This window comes from Nelumbo lutea, chromosome 1, assembly GCF_056320005.1.
Source record: "Nelumbo lutea isolate HS-2025 chromosome 1, American lotus-T2T, whole genome shotgun sequence".
NCBI lineage: Eukaryota > Viridiplantae > Streptophyta > Magnoliopsida > Proteales > Nelumbonaceae > Nelumbo > Nelumbo lutea.
The window spans coordinates 104,025,307-104,035,764 of record NC_142684.1 but is presented as its reverse complement, the minus strand read 5'-3'; the positions used below and the strand labels follow the sequence as shown (position 1 = coordinate 104,035,764).

The window sequence follows — 10,458 nt, the reverse complement described above, 5'->3', positions numbered from 1 at the left end:
GTAATTCGTTGCATCTTTCAAATCTAGTTAATTCCCAAGGTCTGTTGATTCTTCTCCCAAGGTAATTAATGTCAGCCCAAGTCCAATGTAAGTCGGTTCACCTTCAACCGACTTCATCTAGTATAAATAGACCTCTGTACTGGTTCGATACATAAGAGAGAAAAATCAGAATACTACAAAACCTTTCTCTCGTTCAACCAAGTTCTACTCTGTTTTTTTTTTCTATCTTATTTTTTTACAGTATTTGCTGTTACTATCATTATCAACCATTAGTGGTATCAGAGCACGTTCGATCAAATCTCTTAGGCGTGAGTTCTTCTAAACAATGTGTGTAGAAGCCAATCGTTTCACCCTTTCTCTTCAAATCTTCAATGGAGAAAACTATGACTTCTGGTCTATCAAAATGAAGACCTATTTTCGGTCACAAAGTTTATGGAGAATCGTTGAGGAAAGATTATGCATTGCTGAAGACACCTCTACTCTTTCAGCAAGTCAAAAGAAGATCTATGAAGAAAATCAACAAAAGGATTGTCAAGCACTATTCTGCTTACAGCAAGCAATGGCTGAGGAGATATTTCCTCGAATCATGGACGCATCAACTGCAAAAGAAGCATGGGATACACTGCAAGAGGAGTTCCAAGGATCTGTCAAGGTACGCACTGTTAAATTGCAGAAGTTTAGAAGGGATTTTGAAAATCTTAAGATGAAGGATAATGAGACTACAAAAGATTACTATTCTAGAATAAAAGGAATAGTAAATCAAATGAGAGCCTATGGGGAGACTATTTCTGACAAGAAAATAGTCGAAAAAATTCTAATATCTTGCACAGAGAGATATGATCAAATAATTTCGGTGATAGAAGAAACAAAGGATTTAGAAACACAATCACCAACATAATTGGTGGGCTCTCTCGAGACATATGAAAATAGGCGTGACAGGCAAAATGAAAATTCGGTTGAATCTGCCTTTCAGTCTAAAGTTAATCTGCGGTCTCATAAACCAAAAGTTGATGGAAGAAAGTCACAAGGAAAACCAAAAGAAAATAATGACAAGTTTTCTTCATGTGGTATTTGTAAGAAGAGAAATCACTTGGAGAAAGATTGCTGGTTTAAAGGAAAACCACAGTCCCAAAACTGTAAAAAATTTGGCCATGTTGAAAAAGTTTGTAGATTCAAGAAAACCCATCAAGCTATTTTTTCAGAAAAGAAAGATGAGGAAAATAATCTCTTTTATGCTTGTCATTCTGCAATAGAAGAAAAAAAGGATACTTGGTATCTTGACAGTGGGTGTAGTAATCACATGACTAAAAATGAAAGCATATTCCATAGCCTTGATAAAATCAAGACAAAAGTCAAAATTGGTAATGGCGAATTCATGGAAGCAACAGGCAAAGGCACCATTGTTGTTGACACCAAACAAGGCAAGAAATACATAAATGATGTACTTTTTGTCCCTAACATTGATCAAAATCTACTTAGTGTGGGCCAAATGATAGAAAGAGGCTACTGTCTACGTTTTGAGGGAAACTCTTGCATAATCTATGATAAGCAAGACAAATCCCTTGAAATTGCAAAAACAAAAATGACAGAAAACAGGTGCTTTCCCATTCAATGGAAATATGCAAGTTATATTGCAATGCAAGCACAAGTGGACGAGTCGTGGCTATGGTATAGAAGATTCAGACACTATAATTTCCATGGATTAAGGATTCTTCAACAGAAGAACATGATGCGTGACCTACCAGCCATCAAGGAGTTCAACAATGTCTGTGAATGGTGTATGCTCGGAAAACAACATCGACAACCCTTCCCATCCGGCAAAGCTTGGAGAGCCAAAGCACCATTGGAGTTAATTCATACAGATGTTTGTGGTCCAATGCGTACTCCATCAAATAATCAAAATAGGTATTTCATCCTCTTCATTGATGATTATACTAGAATGACATGAGTTTATTTCTTGCGAGAAAAATCGCAGGTTTTCGATATTTTTAAAAAATTCAAAGCCCATGTTGAGAAGCAAAGTAGTCACAACATCAAGACCATAAGAAGTGACAGAGGCAAAGAATATACCTCTAATGAATTCAACAAGTTCTGTGAAGATGAAGGCATGGAGCATCAACTTATAGTCGGGTACACTCCAGAATAGAATGGAGTATCCGAAAGAAAAAATAGAACTGTTATGGAGACTGCAAGAGCCATGCTCATGGAAAAAGGTCTTCCCAAAATTTTCTGGGCAGAGGCACTAAGCACTGCTGTCTATCTGCTCAACAGATGTCCTACTAAAGCTATGCAAGATAGGACACCAATTGAAGCTTGGAGTGGGCAAAAACCATTAGCAAAGCATCTCAGAGTTTTCGGATGCATATGCTACACACATGTCCCACAAGAGAAAAGAGGCAAACTGGATGAGAAGACTGAGAAAGGAATTTTCTTAGGCTATAGCACTCAATCAAAAGGCTATCGGGTCTATAGCTTAAGGAAAGAAAAACTCATAATCAATCGAGACATAAGCTTTGACGAAGATGCTGCATACAATTGGGAGACAAAAGAAATTGAAAGAAAGACTATCAACTTGCCTCTATTACCAAGTCAAAGAATTGAAGAAGATCGCGATCAAATTAGTTCGCCAACATAATCAGAACCAGAACAAGCTTCACAGTCTACTCCGGACTCACCACCAAGGCGCACTAAATCCTTAACAGAAATATATGAGACATGCAACTTGATGATCATAGAACTAGAAAGCTTTGAATAAGCTTTTAAGGAAGAAAAATGGATAAAAGCTATGAATGAAGAGATAAAAATGATTGAAAAAAATGAGACTTGGGAACTTGTGGATCGTCCACAAGACAAAGACACTATTGGAGTTAAGTGGGTCTACAAGACAAAGCTTAACTTAGATAGCTCAATCCAGAAGCTTAAAGCAAGGCTAGTTGTCAAAGGATACTCACAACAATACGGTATCGACTACAATGAGACATTTGCTCCAGTTGCTCGCCTTGACACAATCAGGGCATTGATAGCACTTGCTGCATAGAAGAAATGGAAAACTTTTCAACTTGATGTAAAATCTGCATTCCTCAATGGCTATCTTAAGGAGGAAATCTATGTGGAACAACCTCAAGGGTTCATGGTGCAAGGACAAGAAGACAAAGTTCTCAGATTAAAGAAGGCATTATATGGCTTAAAACAAGCTCCGCGAGCTTGGTACAGCAGAATCGACAATTACTTCTTGGAGCAAGGATTCAGGAGGAGTTATAATGAACCAACACTCTACATCAAGACTCAAGAAACTCTTTTGAAGAAATTCAAAATGGAGGGGTGCAAAACAGTCTCCACTCTATTAGACAACACTAAAGCATACAAAAAGGAAGATGGCTCACCTAAGGCAAATGAATCACAATTTCGAAGTATGATTGGAAGTCTTCTCTATTTAACTACTACAAGACCAGACATCATGTATGTAGTTAGTCTACTATCAAGATTCATGCAGAATCCAAGTCAAGTCCACCATGGAGCAGCTAAAAGAATACTAAGGTATTTGCAAGGTACAAAGAGCTATGGAATTTGGTACAGAGTCACACATGACTCTAAGCTCATTGGCTACACCGATAGTGACTGGGCAGGTTCGGTTGATGACATGAAAAGCACATCTGGTTATGCTTTCACACTTGGATCAGGGATATTTTCTTGGGCTTCAAAGAAGCAAGCAACTGTTGCCCAATCATCAGCTGAAACAAAATATATTGCAGCAACAATAACAACGAGCCAAGCTATATGGCTCAAAAGAATATTTGATGACATGGGAGAACCACAAGATGGTGCTACTGAAATCTACTGCGATAGCAAATCTGCTATTGCAATGGCAAAGAATCTCATATTTCACAGCAGAACCAAACATATTGGCATCAAGTATCACTTTATCAGAGAAGCAGAAGAAAACAAAGAAATAGAGCTCAAACATTGCAAAACTGAAGAACAGTTAGCTGACATATTCACAAAGGCTCTACCAAAAGGCAAGTTCGAATTGTTACGAGACATGATTGGAGTTGCTGAAATGTGCACCAAGGAGGATTATTAAATGTTGGTACACATTTTCAGAAGTCGTTAAATGAACTCTCTTGAATATCAGTAAAGATAATCTATTTTCAATGCTTTTGTTTCATTCCAATGTAACTCGTTGCATCTTCCAAATCTAGTTAATTCCCAAGGTCTGTCGATTCTTCTCCCAAGGTAATTAATGTCAGCCCAAGTTCAATGTAAGTCGGTTCACCTTCAACCGACTTCATCTAGTATTAATAGACCTCTGTATTGGTTCGATACATAAAAGAGAAAAATCAGAATACTACAAAACCTTTCTCTTGTTCAACTAAGTTCTACTCTATTTTTTTTTTCTATCTTATTTTTTTACAGTATTTGCTGTTACTATCATTATCAACCATCACTGCCTACACTGCTACGGGCGTTCAAACCCACGACATTAGAAGAATACTTGCGTCCGCATCAGCCGGCTTTAAGTGTAAGGCTGCGCAAGAGCTCTGAATCGATACGATTGTAAGACCATCTGTTGTTTTTTCGGCGCGCTTCAGATAAGGCCAGATGTTGGATGGGCCCAATTAGTATACTTGAAGCAGGTATTAGTCTAAGGTTAAGTTTGGGAGTGATCATTTCAAAAAATAAGTGTTTATATATTGAATAAATGTTTAAAAATAAGTGTTTATTCTAATGGTGGAAAAGTATTTATTTCAAATAAAATGATGTAACGGACCGACAGGCCAGAAAGGAAGTAAGCACTTAAAAATAAGTCACAGTTTTGGACTTCTCGAATGCATGCTTATTCTCAGAATAATCAATTAATCACTTATTTCAGACATATTTTTCAAATTCTAATAAATGCTTATTGATGTAGCCCCGACTCAGAATAAGTAATTAGTTGAATAAACATTTATTATAAAATTCTCCCAAACTTGCCCTAAGATTGTGAAAGTTTAGTAGGTCACGATGAAAGCATGGACAATTGGACATGTAAATATGTAATATATCGGGGTTTTGTATTCTCAGTTCCTGATATCTTGCATCCACAATCTTTTACAACATGCATAACTGAGAAAAAGAGAAAAAGAAAATGACTCTTCTACCATCAGGCCTAAGGGCTACGTTCGCTCCGGATCTCTACTCACAAAGAAAGAGAGGTGATGCAGGTATCCATGTGGATTCATTCTCATCTTCTCCTTCTCTGTACATATCAAGGGGAACATTTTACAAAATATGACAACTTTTTATGAGAAAATATACGTAGATGCTGAATTGTCAAAGATTCAGAAAATACAATAAGAACTTTTTTTACAAGACAATATACACATGGGACAATATGTAGATTAAGAGATGTGTGGTTCCAATTCATGGCAGATAGAGTGGGTAGGAAAAATTTGTAAGAAATCTAGACTCCAAAATATATATAGCAATCATGGTTCAAAGTATCAGTACATCCATGGGCTCCCAAATTTATAGGTGTATCGAGAACTAAATATTGAAATTTTAATCCTTGAAAGAAATGAATAAATCTATGTTGATTGCCGGAAAGGTATGATAAGGGGTGGCAACTTTTCAACCCAACCCATTAACTCGCCCAACCTAACTATTAATTAATGGGTTCAGTTGTATTCATTTAGTCTCGGGTCATTGGCGGGTTGGGTAATCCAAGAGACTAAATGGTCTGCGCGGGTTGAATCATGCTTATCCAACAGATAATCCATTAGTCTCTTCATATTTCGTCTCTCTCTTTCCATTTGTAATAGATACTTTTTAGGGTTTTTCTTTATAGACACCACTTTCTCATCTATAATCTCAAGAAGCAATGAATCAAAACCAGCCAATGAGGCTTGTATTGTCATTAATGTTCGTGGAAATGACTAAATCCTTGGTAAAAGAAAGTGAAGAAAATGAATTGGCAACAAAGGAGATCGAAGGACGTCACAAAGAGAAGGGGCTCTCACTAATTGAATACTTCAAACTTCTCCTATGCTTTGTAAGAGTGAAAGAAAAGGAAAAGAAACTCGTCATTTGTTTCTAGCTATTCCTCTTTGCTACTTCAAATTTCTCTATTTCTGAGATTCCAAGAGTATAAATGATTTCTTCTTTCCTATGATTTGTAAGTGGTGATCAAATTGATCAAAGTAACGATATCAATTTCTCTCTTTAAAGCGGTAGCAACGCCCTTTTTCTATAATTCATCCGTTTCATCATTTGCTTTTTGATGCTCGACAAACCGAAAAAAATCAAAGGGCAGAGATGAACACAAAGGTTTGGGCAGGGTGCTGTCATTGTTTGTGTTGGGACTGATGAGGTACATGAGCTCCCACTAGAAAATCATTCACAATTGAGATGAAGTATTCAATTACTGGGCCCCTTCATGGCTTCACCTCGTCTAAATCTGGTTTTTGTAGTTTCATTTTTTTGTTTTTGTTATTTTTTCTCCAATTTCTGCTTTTTTCATTTTTGAAAATTTCTATGATTTTTGTTATATTATTTTACAATTTTTTATTTTTGTGTAATTTCTGGTTTTTCTTTGATTTTTGTAATTTTTTTAGTTTCCAACATTTTTAAAAATTCTAATATTTTTCAAATTTTTAATATTTTTATATAATTTCTGTTGTTTTTCTTTCTCTATTTTATAATTTCTACTAACAGGCCAAGTGGGTTGGATTGGGTTAAGGCAAATTTGGGATAAACTCAACCCATTAATTTAAATCTTAATGGATTTAGAGGGTTTGGGTTGAAGTTCAACTCAAACCTACCCAAATGCCACTGCTATATGATGTGAGGAGCTTTGACCAATCAAACCCATTGGAGGACATGCATCCAACCAACTGCATTTAGGCCCCTATTTGCATTTTAGTAAGTTGCTTACCCAGACTTACCTCGGTAATTCCAAGGAAAGATTTATCCAGGTAAGTACATTTACCCATGTTCTTTTATGTCCCAGATAAATAAGGCAATAACCATTTTATCCATAAAAATTCATTATTAAAATGAGCATTTTTATCCCATTCAAGTGATAATGACTTTCCCCCATGGGGGAAATTTATTTAGGGTTTCTAGCAGATAAGGGAACTTTTTGCCCTCAGTATCAATAAAAGATAATATTTTTATAAAATAACAAAAATAGGATAGCTTTTTATGAAAAATATCAAGGAAGGGCAATGATATTGTTCATCGTCTTCCTCCACCTGCGACCAGTAAAAGAGTGTGTAGGCTGGTCCACATCAATGTAGTTAAAAGGATTTGGTCAGTGGGGTTTTCTGGGCAGCACTAGGCACAGGCTGGAGGGAGCTCACCAACTCCCAAACTACAGTCTACCATTCAATTAGTGAAACTATCCTCCACCAACTCCGGTGACGACGCTGCTTAATAAATACTACTCCCTTCCTCTCCTCTTGTGATCAATTGAGGAAGGGTTACGCAGGCTAAAGAAATCTGAGAGAAAGAAACAGAGGAAGAACCCCAGAGAGACCCAGAGAGACACTATCAAATATCAATGGCAACCAAGCAAAAAGAGCAACAAAACAACCAGGCCAGAAGGCATCAGGAGATTGGCCACAAGAGTCTCCTCCAAAGTGATGCTCTCTACCAAGTAAGCAGCTTCTCTTCTCATCTAAATTTATTCACTCTTCTCTCTCCATACTCGTTCTCCTTTTAATTCGAGTTGCTCTTTTTCCTGATAAATCTGCCTCTGTTCTATAGTACATACTTGAAACCATCATGTACCCCAGAGAACCAAAGGCCATGAAGGAGCTCCGAGAGTTGACAGCGAAACATCCATGGTGGGTATCAATCCCCTCATCTCATATAGTTTTTGGTCCATATTAAACAGAGGTTTTCGTGGGACTACAAAGGTAGGCGGCCATGGAGCTTAGACTCTTTGCTAAGAACAAGTAGGACTCACTTTGTCTCACTCTAGTGTATTCGGTTGTTCTTTTGTAGAACAAGTAGGACTCGCCAAGAACAAGCAGGAGTCACAACGCCTGTTATTTTGCAGATCTGCGAGGATAACTTGGTTTATCAAACCATGCTAAGCCATGAAGGGGCAATACCGCCGTTAGTGGCTGTCTCAATCCGGAACAACTTGCTTTGTCTCAGCCCAGTGTATTCGGATGAATACAGATGGAGAAGAAGAGGAAGATGATGAACAGTATCATTACCCTTCCTTGATATTTTTCATAAAAGTTACCCTATTTTTGTTATTTTATAAAAATATTATCTTTTATTGATATTCAGGGCAAAAAGTAGCCCTTATCTGCTAGAAACTCATTTATTTACCCACCTAGAAAATGATATCTAGGAAAATAAACCTTCTATGATCTTTAGATAAATCTGAAAAAATAATATGGATTTCTTGGTCAATGGGAACCAAAATCCCATTTACCAACTTTCCCCCTCTCAAAATTCAGAAAAAGAATACCCCCTTAAACGTTAATTCTAGGGTTTAAGGTTAGAGTTTAGGGGCTTAAGGGATCGGATATGAAAATAAGAGGTTTTCATCCCACCATAAATGCCGTTGATTGGTCATAAGCTCTTCTGGTATCATAGTCGAACTCGAAGATAATCTAGATTTTTAAAATATAGGATAAAAATATATGTCCTTTAATTTTTTTAATAATTTTATATTTGTAAATATGCCATATAAGATTTTCCAAACTTTTCGTTATATTTTCAATGGCAATGCGCCAAGATTAAACTACTGAAGGGGTATTAGCCGATGGGGGCAACTTTTTTCCATGAATATCAATAAAAGATAATATTTTTATAAAATAACAAAAATAGGGTAACATTTTATGAAAAATATCAAGGAAGGGTAATGATGTTGTTCGTCTTCCTCTTCCTCTGTCATATTCATCCGAATACACTGGACTGAGACAAAGCGAGTAGTGCCTGATTGAGACAAAGACACTAATGGCGACTCCTGCTTGTTCTAAAAAAGAACAACCGAATACACTAGAGTGAGACAAAGTGAGTTCTGCTTGTTCTTGGCAAAGAGTCTAAGCTCCATGGCTGCCTGCCTCTGCAGTCCCATGAAAACTTCTGTTTAATATGGACCAAAAACTATATGAGATGAGGGGATTGACACCCACCATGGATGTTTCATTGTCAACTCTCAGAGCTCCTTCATGGCCTTTGGTTCTTTGGGGTACACGCTGGTTTCAAGTATGTACTGCAGAACAGAGGCAGATTTATCAGGAAAAAGAGCAACTCAAATTAAAAGGAGAATGAGTATGGAGAGAGAAGAGTGAATAAATTTAGATGAGAAGAGAAGCTGCTTACTTGGTAGAGAGCATCACTTTGGACGAGACTCTTGTGGCCGACCTCCTGATGCCTTCCGGCTTGGTTGTTTTGTTGCTCTTTCTACTTGGTTGCCATTGATATTTGATAGTGTCTCTCTGGGGCTCTTCCTTTGTTTCTTTCTCTTAGATTTCTTTAGCCTATGTAACCCTCCCTCAACTGATCACAAGAGGAGAGGAAGGGAGTAGTATTTATTAAGAAGCGTTGTCGTCGGAGTTGGTGGAGGATGGTTCCACTAATCGACTGCCCACCCGCCCACTAGCTGAATGGGAGACTGTAGTTTGGGAGTTGGTGAGCTCCCTCCAGCCTGGTGCCTAGTGCGGCCCAGAAAACCCCACTGACCAAATCCTTTTAACTACATTGATGTGGACCAACCCACCCACTCTTTTACTGGTCATAGGTGGAGGAAGACGATGAACAATATTATTGCCCTTTCTTGATATTTTTCATAAAAAGTTATCGTAGTTTTGTTATTTTACAAAAATATTATCTTTTATTGATATTCAGGGCAAAAGGTTGCCCTTATCTCCTAGAAACACTAAAAAAAGGGTAAATTTCTTAAATTTCCCTTATGGTTTAACTAATTGACTAAGTGTACCCTTACTGTTTGAAAATTGACTAACACTATCCCTATTATTTCTGACAATTGAATAAGTTTACCCTTACCATTAACTTTCTGTTACATATAATATCATGTGACTAATGTAATGATATAAAATTCCGAAAACACCCTTCCCACCTCCATTCCAAAAACACCCTCTCTACCTGATTGGACTCCATTAGAAGCCCACACACAAATCCATCACCGGCGGTTAGGCCTAGGATCAGAAACCAAGGAGTTCTGTAGATTACAGCTGAGTCTGCTAGACACCTGCAACCACGAATTTGCAATGGCCTGTTAGTTGATATGATAAATCCAAGACATGTTTCTAAACATGCAAAACAAAAATTTGACTAACCTCCAGCCATTGTCTTTGTTGCTTGGCAAGATAATTTTTGTCTCAAAGCTGAACCCATGTCCGACCACCTTGATGTCCCAACTCAGCAAGATAATTTTTCTCACTTTTTCTCTCTATTTTAGGTGGTGTAAGTGAGCAGAAGAGAGTAGTGAGAGGACCA

General features: G+C 37.4%; 2 long non-coding RNA genes across 2 annotated transcripts; one reads left to right on the top strand and one right to left on the bottom strand.

The window, feature by feature from the left end:
- The first annotated feature begins 7,159 nt into the window (after positions 1-7,159).
- LOC148876534 (uncharacterized) lies at positions 7,160-8,306 on the top strand. Its single transcript, XR_016101153.1, has 2 exons — positions 7,160-7,633; positions 7,744-8,306. It is a non-coding gene; the product is annotated as an uncharacterized LOC148876534 (long non-coding RNA).
- A 524-nt stretch (positions 8,307-8,830) lies between these two features.
- Positions 8,831-10,202, bottom strand: LOC148876533 (uncharacterized). Its single transcript, XR_016101155.1, has 2 exons — positions 9,322-10,202; positions 8,831-9,211 (listed from the first exon to the last, which is right to left on the bottom strand). It is a non-coding gene; the product is annotated as an uncharacterized LOC148876533 (long non-coding RNA).
- Positions 10,203-10,458: the final 256 nt, after the last annotated feature.